The sequence below is a fragment of the Anas acuta genome, chromosome 17 (assembly GCF_963932015.1).
Source record: "Anas acuta chromosome 17, bAnaAcu1.1, whole genome shotgun sequence".
NCBI classification, from domain to species: Eukaryota; Metazoa; Chordata; class Aves; order Anseriformes; family Anatidae; genus Anas; species Anas acuta.
This window is the reverse complement of record NC_088995.1, coordinates 6,579,234-6,599,205: the sequence shown is the minus strand read 5'-3', so window position 1 is coordinate 6,599,205 and position 19,972 is coordinate 6,579,234. Positions and strand designations below refer to the sequence as shown.

General features: G+C 55.9%; 2 long non-coding RNA genes across 2 annotated transcripts in view; one reads left to right on the top strand and one right to left on the bottom strand.

The window, feature by feature from the left end:
- Window positions 1–5,755: 5,755 nt before the first annotated feature.
- Window positions 5,756–8,111, top strand: LOC137841412 (uncharacterized). The gene is made up of 2 exons (XR_011088611.1): window positions 5,756–6,243; window positions 7,313–8,111. It is a non-coding gene; the product is annotated as an uncharacterized lncRNA (long non-coding RNA).
- Window positions 7,902–19,972, bottom strand: part of LOC137841408 (uncharacterized) — a 210,727-nt gene continuing 198,656 nt past the window's right edge. The window contains exon 19 of the long non-coding RNA XR_011088606.1: window positions 7,902–8,593. This is a non-coding gene — a long non-coding RNA (uncharacterized lncRNA). The remainder of the gene's footprint in view (window positions 8,594–19,972) is intronic.

Here is a 19,972-nt window from a genome sequence, read left to right as displayed (position 1 = left end):
AGGCCGGGCGGCTCGGAGAACATCGCCGCGCTTCTCCCCAGCCGGGCCTTCGGGCCGTCGCGGGGAGCAGGAGGGTCTCCCCGGCTCTGGCAGGAGAAGCGCAGCCGCTGCCAGCGCCGCCGAGCCCCGAGCCCCGCGGCCGCCGGCCCGGTGCGCACCCCCGGGGCCGCGGCGGAGGCCGGAGCCGTCGCTGCCCTCCGCGCCCGCACCTTGCGCCGCTTGCTCCGCACCCACCCGCGCGTTTTCTCGGAGGAAAAAAAAATAAAAATAAAATAAAAACGTTTGCCGCTTATGATTCCCAATTTCAGCGTCTGGCTAATGGCGTGCAAACTTCCGCCAGTTCCGAGTGACCTCCCCGACGAAGCCCCCTGGAGACTCGTATTATGAAGGGAGGCTGCACTAATCTAAGATCAAAAGCGGGAAGGTGCGAACAGTCTTTGTCTCCCTTCGGCCGCCTCATTCCCCCTCCTGTGTGTGATAAATCTACCCTGGCGCCGACTGTGCGCTGGATGATTAATTTGCAAGCAAACAAAAGGGACCTGATGGCCAGCCATCTTAGTTAAATATTGGCCAGTGCTTCCAGCTACTTGTTAGCCGCCTCTTCGCCAGAAATAAATAAATAAGCGAGGCGCAGAAATAAATAAATAAGGAGGCCCGCAGAAATGAATAGCAAAGGGGAGGAAAGAGGGTAAGAAAAAAAAAAAAAAAAAAAAGAAAGAAAAAAGAAGAGATCAGAGCGGCCGATGGCGAAGGGCCGGGAGCCCGGTGGAGGTGGGAATGGGGCTGGTGGCGGGGGGAGGCCGGGTGATAGCACGCGGAGATAGCCGGCTCCCCCGCGTCTCCCGGCCGGGCTGCACCAAGGCCGACACTATCTTGGCTCTTCAAAGAGGCATGAAAGGTCCCCGCTGTCTCCCCGGAGAGCGGCCAGGCCTTTGGCTCTCTAATCTCGGAGCGCAAAGAGCCAAAGGCCGGCCCGGGGGGGAGGCCCCCGCCAGCCTCCGCTCCCGGCTGCCTCCTTCGCCGGCTCCTCGCTGCTTTTTTTTCCCCGGTTCAACCCAGGCCGGAGGGAAAGCAGAGCTGGCCGGGCCCTGGGTCTGGCTGCCGAGCGGCTGGGAGAGCCCCGCTCGCTCAGATTTCGCCCTCCTAAGCAACTTTGAGCGTTTGCACGAGAGAGCGGGGCGTGCAGCGAGCCTGCCCCGCGCGTGTGTGCTCGAGGTGTGGGAGGAGAGAGGCTCTCGCTCTCTCCCGGTGGCCTGAAGAGCCAGCTGGAGGAAGAAGGCAAGAGGAAAAGAAAGGCTTCCGAGCCCACACGTCCTCTCCCAAGCCTGCGGGAACAGCTCCGAGGCGTGCGTGCGTGCGTGGAGGGCTGGTGTGCGTGCTGCGAGGCCCCTGTGCGTGTGCACGGGGAGGCTGTGGGGGTGGGTGAGACCAGGGGGGCAATGGGGGAATTTGGGAGCTGGGGTACACCACAAAACCCTGCTCCAGCACCAAAACCTAACCCTAACCCTGCACAGCCCCTGTGCTGATGCTGGACGGCAACAGGCCCTGCTGCACGGTGAGCAAGGCCAACGCTGCCCTGACAACACTTCAGGGGGGGCTCACACCCTAATCTCAGCCTCTTCTTATCCCACCGCACGTCCCAAGCACCCTGCCTCCTCGCTGCCCCGCACCCTGCAGGATTCACCCACCTCCTCCCTCCCTTTCCCCCCCCCGTGCCGCAGCCTCTGCTCCGTCTCCAGCCCTGGGAAGGCGACACGCCGCCGTGGCTGAGCTGTGTTTATCCGAAATAAAACGCACTGGGGCTCGTTTACTTTGGCAGGTTTGCAGTAAATACACTCTCGAGCGCGGGGGGCGGCTGGTGAGCGGTGATTACACGCTTATTCCGAGGGAAACTCTCCCCCCCCCCGCTTTCGTAGGCCCTTCCCCATCCCAGCAAAAGGTGTCGGAAAATGGGGGCCGGTGTTGACACAGCTCCATCCCGGAGTGGCACTGCAGGCCGCAGGCATAATGAAGTGGGTCCCTGAGGGAGCGAGTCTATATACTTGGACTACATAAACTGCTGCGGGGGAACGGGGAGGGGGGGCACTGCAACAGCTCTCGGCCTTCCCTGCGCCACAGCTCTTCCTCCAACTGCTGGCTGAATTTTGCGGAAAGCACGGCCTGAAAAACTTTGCAAAGTAACCTGCCCAGGTCCAAAACAGCATGGAGAGGGATTAGAAATAGTAAGTAGGAAAAAAAAAATAACAGCAACATGTCGCTCTCTGACCAGGCTCGGCCCCACAATGTCCCACCACAATCACCCGGGCTGTGCCCGCGTCTGGGCACTGAAATAGAGGCAGGGAGGGGGGGGATCAGGCCCCTGGGGTTTGCAAGGCTGGGGGGAGCTGGTGGATGGCTTTACAGGCTTTACACACACCTCATTGGGACACCGGGAAATGAAAAGAAAAAAAAAAAAAAGTGAAAGCTGTGTGAGGTGAAGGTTTCTCATCACTCTTCCCTGGGATGTGTCTCTACGGGAAAAGCTGCTGGTGGGGCTGCTGAGCCTCCGGGGCCTGGCTCCTGCAGGTCCCACAACTGCTCAAAGCTCCAGCCCTGTGCCGAGCTCCCTTTTCCCTTATTCCCCCATCCCACTCTGACTCTCTCCAGTCCCAGCTGCTTGGCCATGGACTGGAGCTGGAACAAGCAAGCCCCCAGGTGAGCCCCCCAGGTGCCATCCTGCAGCTCCCTGCTCCCCAGCCAGGCTCTTTGGGGCCGGGGCACAGGAGCACCATGTTCCCTTTGGCCTTTTGGAGCCACTCTGGCCCCACTGGCTTCATCCTCTCCTTGAAGCATCACCACCACCAGGCAGCCCTTTCCCCCCCGGCCTCGCTCCTCTCACCAGTGGATTTCCAGCAGAGGTGCAACGAGAGCCCCGCTCCCCCCGTGCTCCCCACCCTGATCCTTCTGCTTCCACCACCGCTGGCTAGGCTGAAATTGTAAATAGAGTTCACTATTTGGATAAGATTTTTTTTTTTTTTAAATAGCCAGGCGTATACATACAGTTTGCCGCTCAGGAAGTGGAGCTAATTGTCGTTTCCTATAGTCAAACAGATCTATCTTTTCAATGCTGTCTTTGTGCGTGTGTGTGTCTGCGTGCGAGAGAGCGAGCGGGAACGAGTGGCTACGTTTATTCAATTATTTAAACACACACACACCACAACAACAAGACAGAGGAGGGACCAGCCGGCCCGCAGGAGCCCTCCAGATGCGGCGTTGCCCCCCCACACCCTCCCTCCCCCCGCCTCCAGCAGAACGAGGCACCGGGCGAAAGAAACCCATTTTATCTGCTTTGACCATCAGCCGTGTTCCTCAGCAGCCCAGCCCAGCCCAGCCCAGCAGCCTTTTTCCCCCCCTCCCTAGGGGTCTGCCCTGAGTCCCCCAGCCTGGGGGCGGGCAGGCGGCACCCCCGGGCCCCCGGCAGGCGCCGGGCTGTGGCAGAGCCCGGGGGGGGGAGAGCCGGGAGCCTCTGGCCCCGGCGCTGACACACTTTGCTCCCATTTTCCTCAAGATGCCACGAAGTCACCCGGCGATCGATTGATACCTCGGCCCGGGGGAGAAAAGGGAGGGGGGGGGGGACCCAGCTGTTGCAAAAGGACATGGTAAATCTAATCGGGGCTACTGTCAATAGAGAAATGACAGGGAAGAAGAATTGGCTTCTTAAAGTCTGCTGAACTAACACTCATCATGGAGCCGCGGACACGTATTCTCAATCGGAGCCTGGTATCCATTACTATTTGCCTTACTAGGTTTCAATTAGGGAGAGATATAACCCCCGCACGGCCCCCCCGGGCAGGAGATAAATGAAAGGGACGAGGAGGCACCGGCCAGGTCCCATCTGAGCGCCACATTTGCCCCCAAAGCCCGGCTCCTGCCGTCCCCAAGCCAACCCGCCCGGCCTGGCCCGGCTCCCGGCGGGGGTCCCGCTGCCTCCCCCCTTCTCTCTGCTCCTCGTTTGCCTTCTCCCGTTTTCCCCTATTATCGACCCCCCCACCTTCCTACCCCCGTTGCTTTCCGTTTTTCTTTTTCTGTCCCCAATTCCCTCGCGGCAGCCCCCGCGCTGCGTGGATGCGGCATCCCGGAGCTGCAGCCGTCGGGGCTCCCCGACCAGCGCTCCCCCTGCTTTCCTGCAAGAGCTCACCCCCCGTTTCCCCTGAAACGCCCCCAGCCATGCAAGACGAGCTCTCCAGCTCGCTGCTACCCCCGCAGCAAGCGGCCACAGGGCTTCAGAGCCCCCAAAGGCAGATGATCGCGCCGCACTCATGCAGCGGAGGCGCTCCGGCGGCGGCCCGGGAAGCTGGGCACGGCTCAGGTGCAGCGGCCGGATGAAGAGACCCCCCCTTAACCTCCCCACGAGGGTCCCAGCTCGTCGGCTGCGGGACAGACCCAGAGCAGGGGACCCTCGGGGTGACCTTGTGCCCAGAGATTTCATTTCGCTTTTTTCCCTCTCGTGTTAGAGCTCCAAGTGTTCCCAGAATAGAGAATGAAATGCTAATAATTAAATAAAAATCAAAAGAAGCTGCTGATTGCTGGGGGAGAAGGGAAGAGCTTTGCTTTTTCATGCCCCAGTTAGGAGGTTTTTGGGGTGCCTGGGAACGGATTTTTCCTCCCCTGCAATGTTTGACGCCCCGCATCTGCCCGCAGCCCCAGCGCAGGGCGAGGAATAAACTTCACCCACCCCGCGGTCGAAGAGGGGCTGCAAAAAGCAGCGCAAAATGCCCTCTCGGCCCCAGGAAACTCCTCGGTGGGGGAGAAAATTCTCTGTAAAATGTGGCCACCGCGGCCAGCCTGAAGGTGACACCCGACGGGCAGGAGGGGAGAGCACCCCAAAAGGAGATGCTGGACGGGGAGAGCCCTCTCCTCCTTCTCCTCCGCTTTCCAACTCTGCCTGCCGAAAGGGGACGAGACCCCGGGGGCTGAGCCGTCCGGTGGGGCTGGGGGGGGGAGTGATCCGCCAGCACCCCGCAACATTTCGCTGTCCTTGGGGCTCCGGGCAGCCCTGCTGCCAACCCTTTTTCCTCCGGCACGTCGAGGCACCGGTGGGGCTAAGCGCATTTCTCCCCATCCCCATGGATGCATGGCCCAGCAACTTTCCCCCCGGGATAGTTTCCGTGGGGAGCAGCAGAAGCTGGGAACATTTTATTTTTTTTTTTTGCAAAAGGGCTCTTCTCCGGCTCTAGGGCGTGGGAGGTTTTGCAGCAGCGTCGTTTTAGTTTAGTTTAGTATTTTTGAACAAACTTTAGCTTGATTTCCGGAAAGCGCAAATGCGCACACATGGGAAAAGTGAAAAAACCGGTCCTTCGGGGCCAGCCGAGAAGGGGAGATGAGATCTGAACCCCCCCACCAAAAAAAAAAAAAAAAAAAAAGGGGGGGGGAAAAAGAGTAAGAGAGGGGGAAGGATCCCGTGCTTTTATAGTTTGAAACTACTTTGAATTATTTGCTTTTAATGGCACACGTGCCTGCAGAAAAAGACAGGCTCTGCTTTCGATCTTGCACTTGCTCCTGGCTTTTTTACACGCGTGTGTGTGTGTGTACACACGAGAACATTTTAGGGCCCCGCTCCACGGCCGGGTTTCTCTCTCCCCATCACCCCCACTTCCCTTTGGACCCAAACCAAGGCGCAGGCCACTCTTGCTCCTGCCCTCATTACTCCTCTGCTGAGCTTCAGAAACGCGGGCAGAGTGCTCCTCCGGAGCAGCAGGGGTGTTGTGTACATTTATTAAACCCAGATGAGCCGGGAGTTGGGGCATACGGAAAAGATTTCCAATTAAAGCCGAGAGGAGCAGGGCGCAGCCAGGCTCCGCGGCGCAGGTGTAAACAATATTTGGGCAGCTCTCGCTCCGCTTCCCGGAGCGGCTCCTTGCCCTCGCTGGGAGGAGAGGGGAAGGGGCTTTTTGCTCGCCCCCTGGAGCCGCCGGCCGGGGTCCCGCTTGCCCCTGCCCCGGCGCCGCGGAGCTGCCGCGGTCGATGCGCGCCTGGGCGCCTCGGTGCCTGCAGCACCCCCCCGGGGGCCGCCGGCAGCCCCCTACCCCCGAAGCGCCCCCCTCCTCCGCTCACCTGTTGCTGCAGCCGCTGCTTTAATGGCATGGACTTAGAGGAAAACTCAAATGCTGCGGGCTCGGGAAGCGCCGGAGGAAAATTATTACGGTGACACGGGGCAAGGAGAAAACTCCCCGGGGAGAGCGGGCATCGCTTCCGAGCTCCTAGGTAACGCGCTCCCGGCTGGAAGCGGCGCTTTCTGACAGCTTTGGTACCAAATTCGGGGGGATCTGGGATTGTACATGCAGCCGGGGACAGGCTGCCCGGTTCACCGGCTCCCAAATCATCTCGGGGGCCGGGGGAACCCCTCCAAGCACCCCTCGCCTCGTTGGTGAGGGTGGGCACGCTGTGCGCACGGGGCACCCTCGCTGCTGGGGTTACGGGTTAAATAACGGAGCAAGCCTTCATGTGTGCTTAAACCACGTTATTTTTTAATAATACCATTAAGGCGATCGTCCGGATCCCGGGTCAGGAGAAAACTCTGCTCGGTGGAGACAGGAAAGCGACGGGATGGCAGGCGGGGCGGGGGGGGGAGGGATTAAGAGCCACCAAGTGGGTGCCCGGTGCAGGGAGCTCACCTCCTGCTAAGCCAAGGTGCGATTTTTGCCGGCCGCTTGCGGAGCCGTTTGCTCCTGCAAACGCCAGGACGGATCCTGCCGGCCCGTCCCCGAGCAGAGCGGAGCGGGAGGCTGTGTGCGCCAGCTGGGACGAGGAAGAGGGGGGAAAAAGGGAAAGAAAACACGAGAAAAGCCCGTCCCAAGAGCTGCAGCAGGCAGAGCATTACACGCACAAACATCCCACTAAGTTCGGAGCGGTACAAAGCGTCGGAAACTCCAGCGCAGCCACATGAAAAGAAAAGCTAAGTAGGAAGCGGTGTAAAAGAGTTGTCATTTAGTTTGCCTCCGCTCGCAGATGGTCCGCATAAAGCCCAAGCTCCTCGGCCGGGGGTCTCTCGCCGCCGGTGCCCCCGCCGGGCCCGGGGGGCGCTGCTCGGGGCTGCGGCCACCGGATGGCGCCGCCGCCGCCCGCAGCCACCTGCGGGAGCGGAGCTCACCTGCGGGATCGGCCGGAGATGGGGGCGCAAAGTCCCCGGCACCCCCGGGGCAGGAGCCGGGGGATGGAGGCAGAGCGCGTCCCGCCGGGCAGCAGCACCTCCGCCTGACCCGGGAGGCAAAACAGGCACCGGTGGGGGGAGGATTTTAATTTTTTATTTTATTTTTATTTTTTTCCCACGGAGAGGGAGGAGGCAGCCCTAAACTTCGAAGCTCGCCGAGGAATAACGCGGTGAAAGCAGGGAACCGCGGAGCAGAGGGTAGAGAGTGGAAAGACGGAGCCTTGCGAAGCTGCTACGCTAAAAGCACCCATCGTCACCCCGTGCGCTGTAGGTGTGCGAGCTCTGATATTTCAGGGGACAGAAGAAGGGAGCAAACACCCTGCCAAAAGCTTGTCTCGTCCCGCATCGCCCCCCCTTCCAGGCAGGCAGTAGCACCCTCTAATTCCCAAGCCCAAAAATCCCAAGTCCAAGCTGCCAGCAAGGAGAAAAGGAACAAATCGCTGCCCGGCCCGGCAGGAGCAGAAAAGCAGCACCCGCCCCCCCCCCTTTGCCCCAGACAGGTGCCCTCAGGTGCAATCCCCCCCGGCCAGAAATCCGCAACTCCCCCGCAGACAAGCGCTAAGGACAGTAGCCGGGCTCGAGCAGAGAAAAGAGCCTGTTTGCTTCTTTATTAGTGTTGAGTCTACTCTAATTACGAGAAAAAAAAAATCGCTGCTTTCGGTCTGAAACGACGTGTTGTCTTGTGCTTGTAAAATACATTTCAAGTAACTCTTGTCTGTCTATAAAATACAGTGGGGGGAATATAAATAAACCGCTGTCCATTTGTTTAATGCTATTTTAGCCAAATTGACTGGCCGGATTGGAATTCGACATAAAAGCTTTAGTTTGCAAAACATCCGCACTGTAACGTCTGGGAGACAGGGCTTGCGCTCCAGCGCGACGGGCACGTTAACTGCATTAAAACCTCGCCATACATTTTCGAGCTTTTGCTTTTTTTGCTTTTTTTTTTTTTCCCCCCTCTTTTGCAGCACATCCACCCGCTCTCCCCGCCTCCGGGCGCCCGCGCCTGTTTTTCTCCAAATGAAGTATTTTACGTGATCGATGGAAGGAGTCATTTGGCCCATAATTAGGTCAATAAAATCAATGTTTATTCCTCTGATGGCCTGAAAGCTAATAAATTCCTCTTTTATATTCGCTCCCTCCGAAGATTAGAAACGAGCTGCCCGGCCCCAGCGCCGGCGGTGCGGAGCCGGAGCCAGCCCCGGCCGGCAGCGATCGCTCCTCGCCCTCCCCGGCCCGGCGGCTCCCAAAAAGCTGAGTCCCCCCCTTTTCCTCCTGCCCTGTTTATTTTTTCGGCACGGGACATTTCCCAGCGAATCCAGATTTGCTCCCAAATCCCCTTCGAGGCGCCCTCCCCGCCTGCCTCGCAGATCGCTTCATTTCGCTCGGTTCCCTTTGCAGCCCCTAATAAAAAAAAAATAAAAAATTTTACAAAGCGAGGCTTTTTTTTTTTTTTTTTTTTCCGAACGCCGAGGGAGGCTTGAAGGCGACTTGAAGAAATCCTATTAGAGAGCGGGAAGGCAAAGCTTTTTTTTTTTTTTTTTTTTTTTTTTTTTTTTTTTTTTTAAAAAAAAAAAGGGAGGGAAAAGAAAAGCCACGCTTTTCTTCTGCGCGCAGCACCAACGAGGAAAAAGCACCCCGGTCCTAATCAGATCAATATAGGGCCACGCAAATCTTTGCAAAGGTTCAGCAGTTTACAGTGGGTCCCAGACCTTTGACATACATTGCGGATTAATTGGGCACTGTCAAGAAGGGGGGGAGTCGGGCGCGGGAGGGAGGTGGGATTCCAGTTAATTAGTCGAGAAATGAATAAAAACTAAACATTATCGGAATTGTCTGCGGGTCCCGGTTTGTTAGTGGGGATTTGGGGATCAGCTTTTGTGCGCCGTAAATTGGATGTGAGTAGCGTGGTGCTGCCTTACACTGTCGTTTTGTGAACTGGCGACAGTTCGGGTCCCTGGGAAAACTTAAAGGGAACCTGGGGCCGGTCACGGAGCCTCATTATCTCATGTCGGACAGCATCTTTCGGGGAGAGCGTTTAATCAGCGGTGGCACACAACCAGCCCCCTGCAACCTGGGCGAAGCGCAGCACCTTTCCCTTCATCCTCCAACCCAAAACTGCGCGTTGGGAGGGCAGGATCCCCCCCCGGACCCTCCTTCTCCATCAAGGGCTGGGCTCCACGCTCCCTCCCCAGGCTCTCCCCTTCCCCAAAGCGGCTGTAGGGCGGCCCCGGCCCCACAGCCCGGCTGCTGCTCCTCGGTCGCCCCGTGCCCGCAGCCCCGCTGGCAGCGGGACCCTCTGGGCTGCGGGGGGGGGGGAGCGCCTGGCGAGCTGTCCCCCTCGCTGCAGGGAGGGATTTTCCCTGAGCTGTCAGCAAGGTGAATTCCCAGGCACCCTCCCTTCCCTCCGCCCTAAAGGCAGGATGGGGGGAGAAGGGAAAAGGAGATGGGAAGGAGCGAGGCGGCCGGGAGCAGGAGGGGATTCCTTACAGGGGGAAACGCTGTTAGCATAGAATAATTCCCAGAGTAATTCTCCAGCCCCCTGCCCGTGTGGGTTTGGCAGGGACACCCCCTGCCCGTGTGGGTTTGGGGGAGCCGAAAGGCAAAAAGCCCCGTTAGCGGCCGGGCGGCTCTGCCCAGCGGGAGCATCCCCGCGCTGCCCGGAGCATCCCCGCCCCGTCCCAGCCCCGCTCCCCGGGGGGGGGACAGAGCCACCCGGTGACACCCGGCCGGGCAGCAGCCTCCTCCGGGCCGGTAATTGCGGGTGCTTAAAATCAACCCCGCTAACAACAAGCCCGTTGTCCTCCTCACCCCACCCCCGCGTGTGAAACATTGTCATTAGGCGTCTAATATCTCCGGCGCTTCCAGGGGGGGAATGGGAAGAGGCTGCTCGGGAAAAGAAAAAAAAAAAAAGAAAAAGGAAAAAAACCCAACAAGGCGACACAATGGGAAGTGTGTGAACTCCCAGCGCCCGTACGCGCAGCACAATGCAAAGCGGGTTAATATCAGTTAGCAGTTCTGCAGTGACCTGTAAAGTTGCCTCTCTGGAAAGATTCTTGATGTATTACTTAACATGGCTACACAGTTATCTGTCTCGGCATTAATGCGTCCATTAAATCACTGTTGAGTAGCATCAACCTACTCCCGAGCCTTTCCGTCCCCTGGGAATATGGTTTCTAAACAGGATCAAACATGTGATGCTGACAAGTCATGAGATAAGTTATAATTAATTAGAGTTTGCTACATCCACAGAACGGGTACTTGGGGGAACGGGGATGGACCGGGCCATTAAGGACTTCAGCCGGGAGGGAGGATCTATAATATCGAGTTGGGAACCGGGAGAAGTAATAATCAAAGGTGGCCGAAGAAAACTGCAACCCCTTAGCTTTCAGAGCTCAGTCAAGATTAAAGTCGTTCTTGATGGGAAACACACCATCCCCGCCTTAATGAAAACCATGGCTAGCCCGATGCCGAGGATGGCTTCTTAAAAAGGGAGAGAAAAGCCTCGCTCCGGGTTTGAAGACAAAAAAATCCCCGGTGTGACCGGCCAGAGGAAGGGGAGAAGGAGCGGGTACCCGCAGACCCCCAGGGGTCGCATCCCCCCAAGGGCCACTTTGGGGTCGTTTCCCAGATGCTCCACTTCTCGGGGAGCCCCGCAGCACCCTGTGCCGAGAGCAACCGCCGAAAATCGGCCTGCAACAAGTGGATTTGGGGCTGAGCTGCGAGAGCCCTTATTCGCTTTGCTCTAACAGCCGGGGGAGGGGGATAAAGGGGGGGCTGCTTTCAGGTTGGATGAGAAAACCCCAATCGGGTTGGAAAGGCTCAGAAGGCGCGAATATTCATGCCCCGGCTGGGCTTTTCTACTTGCTTTCTGCAATAAACGGGAGCCCTGCAGGTGAGAAGATGCTGGCAGGATGGAAGGAGAGGACAGATTTACACCTGTCCTCACAGCTTACTCCGACAACCCCTACAGCCTCCAGAAATGACCACTGGTGCCGCCTAGTCTGGCGAAGCCAGCAGGTTTGCTCTGCTTTTTTGTTGTTTCTTCTATTTTTTATATATTTTTTTCTCACTTCTTTCTCCCTTTCCCCTTCTTTTTACAGCATGACACACAGCACGGAGACATCGCTCCACCACAGCCGACCCTTTCTCGGCACCTGCTCCTTGGCCGTGCTGGGGGCTCGCGCCCTGCGGCCACCACACCGTGGCCTCCTCTGATTCTCAGCTGTCCCCTCCCAGCCAAGAAAGCAGAGGGGAGATAACCCTCCTCATGTCCTCCCCGCAGCGCTCCCACCTCGATGACAGAGGCTGTCCAGATGCCTCTGGAATCTGGCTGGACCCTGCTGCCATCTTCATCCTTGGAGAGGGCAAAGGCTGCATTCCCCACCTCCCCACCAAGGGCCTGTTGCCACCTCCCGGTGCCTGCTGAAAACCCTCCTCAAAGGCAGCTCTCAAGTGGGGCGTCTGGTGGAGCCAGGACCACTCAGCCCCGCAGTCATCACTCCTGGATGAAGGGCTGGCTGCAGCCATCCAGGCTAAGGGCAACGGGGACGTTGCTGAGGGTCCCGTCCCCTCTTTAGAGAGGGGTGGAAGGAATTCTGATAGCCCCTCACCCAAAAACATCTTGAGGGCAAGTGCCGCAGCTTGACTTCTCATCATCTGACCTCATCCCAAGACCAAGCAGGAGCTTTATTTGCTCTCTTCCAGCTCAGGTGCCTTAAGTTATATCCAAAGAGCCAAACCCGAAGGTGAGGAGGCAGCGCAGAGCTGAGCTATCCTGATGGACACCACCGTACCCACACCAGGCACTGCATTCTCCATGGCAGAGCAGCTGGGCACCACAGTGCTCAGGCACAGGCTGCACAAGACATAGGGTGCCACACACAGGACAAGCACCAAGCCCTGAGCTGCTCTAAGCATCTTCACCTCCAGTTCGATAGGGGCCAAATGCTGCATCTCTGGCTGCGACCCCTCTCCTGCACCAGGAAACTGAGCCAAAGTTGCCCCTTTTCACATAAAACCCCCGAGGTTTCTCATCTCCCCGTGCCTCTTGCGGGGCTCATTCCACTGATGATTTCCCAATGACACAAAGTCAAACAATTTCAACAGAAAAGACCGGGAATGCTTCACGGGAGGACTCGCCTCCCCGGGGGCTAGGAAAGTACAGAAAACCTGACCCAAATGAGGCAAGCGTGGGGATTTGCAAACAGGTCCCTCTGCTCACGGCGACAGCCCTAAGCTCTGGGCTGGGGTTATGGCCAGAGGCAAGCACTCGAGATTCCTCTAAAATCTTTGGGAACATCTAAGGGTTCGGCACTTCTGAAAATCTCTTACGGCTTCTTCAGATGCCTGCAGACAGATTTCACAGCTCGCTTTCTCTTAATAGCTGAGTTTCAATTCTCTGGCCAGAAAAATAGGTGCATGACTTTGGCAAGACGTCCCCAGGACACACAGAGAGTTAACAGCTCACCACTCCACCTTGAATACACACCACTACTGCATAGGCATCGGGGGTAGTCTCCTCTTCCACAGAAACACTCACCCCATGAAGAAAATGGACAAGGACATCAAGAGGGGCCATGGGGGTAGGGGATGGGGTTAAATCCTTTGTAATATGGAAGGAACAGGGGTGGCTCCCTGCTGCGCTCCCTTTTGGGAGAACTCTGCCAATGAAGACATTGCAGGAAGCAACCGGGCCAAGAACACCCTTTGGAAACTTTGTGAAAATGGTTTGGGGACAATTTTTGTTTTTCCATTATGTTTTTTGGATGCGGTTTTTGCAGGCTAGGCACCACAAGCAAAAACGAGGCAGGAGTCTGTGCCCGGATAACAGGGCAGGGGGAGCAGCGGGGCAGGGACACGGCTGGTTCATTCTCTGCAGCACAAATGCTTTGGCTCAGCAGTTTGCATGCGACTACCCTGCAGAGCAAATGCCTTTCAGGGAAGAGGCAGAGATGTTCTTTGGGATTGAGGGGAGAGAAGAACAAAACGCTATTTTGAATAGTGGCTTTTCCAGCCACTGATGGGGAGACAGCCCAGGTGTGTGACCAGCCAGGGCTGGACACTGCAGCGCACCCAACTCTCCATGGAGGAGCTAACACAGCCATCGCTGGCCAGAATTTGAGGCAATGCAGGCATTAGGCGTGTGTTTGGTGATCTCGGACACGCCACAAGGCCAAGCTCATTCTCTCCTCTTTTCCTGTCACTGCTTTACGCAGTCTGGATCCTGCCTTTCAGCCAAACCCCTTCCCCCCGGGTGCTGGGATCGCTGGAGGTGCTGCACTTTGTACCGGGGGAGCTTGCTGACAGCAGGCTTTGCTTGGTGAGAGACCCTTAGCAGGACAACCCACTTCTCACCTCCAATTACCAAAGCCTGCATTTGGTTACCTCCTGGTGGAGACTCACTTTTTTCCACCGCAGGTTTCTGAGATGGGAACGCTTGCTCTGCCCCACCACCCCGGGCAAGACGCGCACGCTGGGTCCCAGACACGTCGTATGCCCTTCATCCTGCTGCTCCCCCTCTGCAGAGCTCACACAGCACATCCGAGGCATCCCGCAAGTGCTGGGCTCGCTGCCTCTCGCCGAGACGCAGCCTATCTGCATATATTCAATGGCCGTGTCTGGGAAGTCTGGAAGTGCTCTGCCTAGACATAATTTCCCGGCGCGGAAAAGGGTGTGCTCAGAAACCTCAGACGTTTTATAGGCCTACCCAAGACCTGCCGCAATCAGAGAGTTCGTCCAGCCAAAGAAGCCCTGAAGATGGAGCACATGGCTGAGAAGAAGTGAGGGACATCCAGAAGACACTTCCAAATGTGCAGTTTTTCTTGCGTGACACACAGGGTCACTCTTGTCAACAAATATCCCATTTTAATATTTCATTAAACTTTCATGTTGTACTTGGAGTCCACAATACAGGCACAGTCAACAAAGCTAAAAATCAATTAATAAGTCCCTAAGCTAATACCCACGGAGAGAGCGAAAGGCTCCCATTAATTTCTCTAGACTTTGGGTCAAGCCCTAAGTGGACAAAGATCAAAAGATGTGGAGATTAGCGTCGAGCAAAGTCATCAGCAGTGGGATTTCCAAGGGCCGTGCGCAGCCCCTTGCAAGCAGCTGGGCACAAAATATTTTACCTTCAACTTTTTGTTTCCTTTTTCTTTGCAGCAAAGCAACTCCCGATTTTTTTTTTTTTTTTTTTTCTTAAAGAAAGGGTGAAAGAAGTTGTTTGTACTGTCACTGCGAGTGACAGCTTTCCCAGAGGCACGGCGTGCCTTGCACACACACCTCCATGCACACACATCACTCCTAAGCTCCCGGGAGGATGAGTGACAGCCCGACTGCCTTGCAGCCTGCGCTCTTTGCACGTTTCCCCTGCCAGGTTTGCGCTGCGAGCAGGTGGCTTTCACACCTAGCGCATACTTCTTGTGGCTGAGTGCTAGCAGTGAAATTAAATCCCTTCCTTTGACCCAGGAATTTTGATGGGAGAGGGAAGGGTGCCGTGTTTGAGGGGGTGTGGCACTTCTTTCCGCAGGAACATTTATCATCTCTCTGCTGAAAAAAAAGACCAATAACCCATACCCCGTGCCTGTTATTACTCTGCAAATTCAAAGGTGTCTGCTTTTTAATGGGCCCTGAGCAATAACGCCGGCACCTCGCCATTTATCATCTCGCGCTGACATCTTCCTTGATGCAGGAAGCTCCTGAGTGGCACTTCTCAAAGAGCTTTCCGCAGAGTGAGCGAGCTGCCAGGGGTCTCGTAGCTTCCCCTGGAGAAGGAGGGGAAGCAACAGGGGGGCCTGGGGCACGTTTTATGCCTGGGGACGAGCGACAATATCAGACAACCTCTGTTCCCCTCTCTAGTCTGTCTCCGGTGCCAGGCTCAGCACCGGGGATGCAAACCAGCCTCCGAGGGCACCAGCTCCCTCTCCAGCAGTGGGAAGAGGGATGGGACACGGCAGCGCTACTGAGACCCTGCTCCCACCTTGTTCCCCTGTCCTGCCACCACACTGTGGCCAGCCTGCAGTGGTGATGGCCCTGCTCAGCCCAGAAGCGACCCCAATTACTTTCCCTCTCTCCTTCAGCAATGGAGAAATGAAGGGGTGAATCACGGCCCTGCCCTACAATTCGGAGCCTGCTTTTTTTCCCAGGGCTTTAAGGAAATCTCATGTTAAATCCATAACCAAGTCCTAAGGGAGACAGGCAAAACATCCTCTGACACAGCTGACCTCCTTTCTCTCTCTCTCTCTCTCTCCGAGAAGATGTTTTTCAAGGAAAGGAGCCAAAAATTCAGCTTAGGGAAATGAGCAGCACTCAGCTGCCTTGGGAGCTCCGTGCTGGCTTCGTCCGGGTAAGGAGCTGCCTCTGAACCTGCTCCTATGCAAATCGCACCGCCACGACCAGCAGGCTCATTTTGCAAGGCTGCTCTCTCCTCCTGGTAGCCAGTTTTGTGCAAATGCAGTCTGGCCACAAATCCATTCGTAATGGCCTTAAATGACAACAGCTGATTTTGACGCTCGCGCACTAAATCTTCCATTTGCCCTCGGAGGGTTTGGCAGCGCAACGTTGATTTTCTTTTCAAAACCTTGCCTGGCAAACGTTTCCCTATCTCATAGCCTCATGCAAGCACAACACTCTGTAATTACCGGGTCCGGAGTCTTTCATTCAAGTGCCTTCAAGGACTTTGAAGCATGAAGAATTTTGACTCGGGGCCCCCTGAGGCAAGAACCCGAGGATTACTTTGCCCAATTTACTTATGAGTAAACTGAGGCACAGCAGAGAGGAACCTCTAATTTTCACGAGTCTGCTCATTCAGGGTTCCTCATTTTCCACACTCCCAACTCAAAAATGCCCTAAGGGCTTCAGTATTCAGGGCTGCTGAGCAGCCAAATATTTGGCAGGAGGATTTTGCAGCGCTCCAGAAAGTCAACTCCGTCATCTTCCAAACACCCACTCAGAAAAAAAAAAAATCAGGGCATCCAAAACTGGTGGTTTGTTGCGCTCGGCTGATAATAGGGTGTGCTATTAATGAGCCCCAAATCTCAACCTTTCTGCATTTTCATTGCCGAGATATCTAGAGGGGAAAACAGGCGAGCAGGTAATATCTTCCCCCACTTGTGCCCGAGAGCTCAGTGCGTGGGCACGGGGCGGGAGGAAGGCAGGTGTTCCCAAACGGCTTCGCGGGACAGCAAGCGCCTGCGATGGCCCCGAGATATTCCTGTCGCAAGGAGCACGTAGTGCACCAGGACGGCACTGACGGGGTCTGGCTTCCAGCAGATGAGCATCCATGGCTGACTGCCCTTTCTAAGCATGTTGCACGAAGGCTCCACCACGAGCTCGTTGCTCGTTTGTCACCCATGGGACCACACAAGGGGGAAGGACCCCCAGGGGATGGCTGCTCCCATGTCCAGCAACACACAGACCCCAGTGGCACCCAGTATCACCCCTTCTGGGTGCTGTCCCCAGTGGGGATCCTCAGGCATCTAACCAGAAATGAGTGCTTGCTGTGATACCCACCTCAGTGGGAATCACTGTAGGCTCTTCCTCTATCCCACTGCCAGAAATTTTCACAAAAAGTTTTAGGAAACTTCTACCCTTCGGTCAACTTTGACAGAAACCACTGTTTCTGTTCAGGAGGTACCAGGGGAAGAGGATGGAGGGGTAGGAAAAAATCACTCAAACCTCCTTTCCTTGACAACTGCCTGAAGAAAAAGGACAAATTGTGTATTATCCACATGCAGCCAGAAAAGAAGCTACAGGAAAGAATCAATCAAAGAGGAAAAGGAGATTCAGATATTCAAGGAAGCGATTTCAAAGCTGACTTGGGATTTTTCCTCCAGGTTCTCATTGCAATAGGCACTGCACAAACACACAGCGAGAGACAATTTCCTGCACTAGATGTATTAAAATCTAAGCCACTGAGACAGAACGAGTGTAGGAGGGAAAATAGGAGGGTTAAAGAGAATTGAACTGACTCACCCCGGGTTACTTATCTGGTCAAGAACAGAGACAGAAAAAAGCAGTCTGTGGCTCCAGAGTGCCAGTCCAATTCTCTGCCCTTCAGACAAGGTTGCCACCACCTACCCCTTTGATTTGCTCCTAACACCAGGGCATGAGGGCCACCTCGTATCAGCGTCAGAAACTAGGAAGCAGCCCAAGAGCAGCAAATGGAGAAATACCAAGAGAGGGCTGCTGCTACCACCTGCGAATGCCAAATCCTAGTGGAAATAAAGGGTCTGTTGCCAGAAAAAAAAAAAAAAAGTGTAATTTGTGGGCTAGAGTAAATCAGCACCATTCCCAGACCAGGGATCCGGATGTGTTGGGCAGGATGAGGGAGGGGTGATAAAAAGAGAGAATAATGCCAAAATAGCAAGGTAGATTAACCACCGGGAGTAAAGAAACAGAGAGGGGAATCCGGTCCTGCTAAAGGTGAATTAAACCTTCCTTACCCCTGCGACCCCCTGAAAGAGTTAACAAAATAGTAGGAAAAGGAGAACAGAGATTCTAATTTATGGAGAGGTTCAAAGGGCTTTTGATAAAGCCCTTCAGTAGAGTCTCTGAAGGAAATTTTATAATCATGGGGTTGGGAGATAAAGTGCTGTCATAGATTAAAAACTTGTTGAGACAGAAAACAGAGGAGAAGGAAATAAATGGCAAATGACCAGCATGGAAATAATTTAGGAGAGGTGTCCCCAGGATGAATTTGGAAAGTGGTTAACTGTAGAATGACTTTATGACTAATAGCAATTAGACCTGGTGGAATAATAAACAGAAGTGTACTAACAACCCCAGTCCTGCGCCCATCGCCGGCATGTGCTACAGAGAGGTTGATCTACATCAACCCATCAGTCTTTTTTTTTTTTTTTTTTGAGGTGAAAACAAGTGTTATTACTCCCAGACATTCCCCAGAAAAGTAAGACCAGGAACGTTTCAGGGACACCCCTTCGTCCCCACGTTCCCTCTGCACGCAGGCGTCTCTGCAGTGCGCTGGCAGAGAATACCTGGCAGCGGGAAAGCGGAGGAGCAGGATTTTTTTTTGCTTTCGATTGCAATAAAGTTTTCGGTGACTCCCTCCCCCTCACTTCTCCTTTCCTTCACCGACTGCCTTCCAGGATCCTCCATGGGCCGTGACCCGCAGGAGTAAGCAAGCATCGGGTTTTGAGGGCAACCAAAAACTCTTTAGCCAAGTTGAGCCTAGGTGAAAATGCTTGCAAGTGCCAGGGGAGTATGGCTGGGTGGGGTAGCAGCAAATAAACCAAGGAGATCCCCAAATATCAGCCTGAGCTGGAAGGAGAAGATTTTCTTAAGCCAGTCCCCTGAATTTGAAAGTCCTGCTGCTGGTTGCCTCTTGAGGGCAGATCCTGCTGCCCCAAGGAGCCCCCAACGCCCTTGCCCAGCCACAGGTAGCCAGCAAGGAGCCCTCCAGGGGTGAAGAGTGCTTTGTGAGGAGTGAGGAAGGGGATTTATTGGGCAGCAGCTCAGCCAGCTGGGTGCCTAAGCATTTCTCCTGCTTGCAGCGAGGAGGTGTGATGCTGCTGCGGCTGCACGAGGGGCACGAGCAAACGCTATGCCTCCCGTGGCATCTTCCCCCAAAGCATGGGCGCAGAGCCATGGCCATACCCTTGTCCTCTGGTCACCCCCACTTCCCAAACAGAGGAAAAAGCCGACTACCTGGGATGCCTTTAATGTCGGACCCGGCTTGCTGGGTGCCCCCAGCTCGGCAGCCGCACGCCGCAAGCTTGGCAAAGATCCTGGGCACCTGGCGCAGCCCCTCGCCCTCCGTGGAAAAACACCCGGAGATGAACCAGATCGCACCGCTCAGCCGACCTTTCATCGAGCCACGTGATCCCTGGGATAATTTGGAAACGGATGAAAATTGATATGTTTTAGTCACGCCGAGGGCAGGGAAAGGGAAAGGCTGGAGGCAGCCGCCGCACGGGGCAGGGACAGCGGTGGGCGACATCGTGCAGGGAGGGGAGCATGGCCATCCCCGTGCCCCCTGGGGAGCAGCAGGGCGGCTGCTCCCAGCGAGATGGTGCTTGGCATTTGAAAAGGCCTGGGCTGGGGGTGAGGAAACAGTTGCAGGGATATGGATTGCGCAAGATGGCTGGGTGCCGGGCCCGTCTTTGCGAGCCTGCCTATTTTTTTTTTTTTGCCTTCCTTCCCCAGCGCACCCACAACGACAGCCCTTTTATGACAGAATGATTTCAGTGAGCCTAAACACAACGTGCCTTACAGCTGTAATTCTGGGACTCCTCGAGCATGAATCATATGATGCACGGAGCTGATAGTGGGGGCAGAGGCATTTGCTTCGTTTCCAGACAGAGGGATGGAGTCAGACTCCAGCCGGCAGAACCAGTGCTGCCACTGCTCCCGCACCTTCTCCCAGCCACCACCACGTCACAGCAGGGCCAAGCTGCCTGTGCGAGCCCCGGTGCCTAAAAACGCCCTCCCGAGCCGCAGCGCGTCTGGGGAATCAAAGCGCAGCGCTGACGACGAGAGCTCGAGGCGATCCAGCCCCGTGCTCTGTTGCAAAATCTCATGACCTTGTGTGGGCAAGGCCACGAAATTCACTTGTTTGGCTTCATTCTCGGCCTTTTGTCACGCTGGAGGCAGGGGGTGGCGGAGGGGAACCCGCAAAAGTGTCGGGAACGAAAAAGGAGCAAAGGGAGCAGGGGTTTGCGGGGAGGGAAACGCCGCTGCCCTGTGGCCCGGGGCTGGCGGGGAGCTGGTGGCGGAGCGGCTGCAAACAGACACCACAAGCAGGGGAAAGCAGCAGGGCAGGAT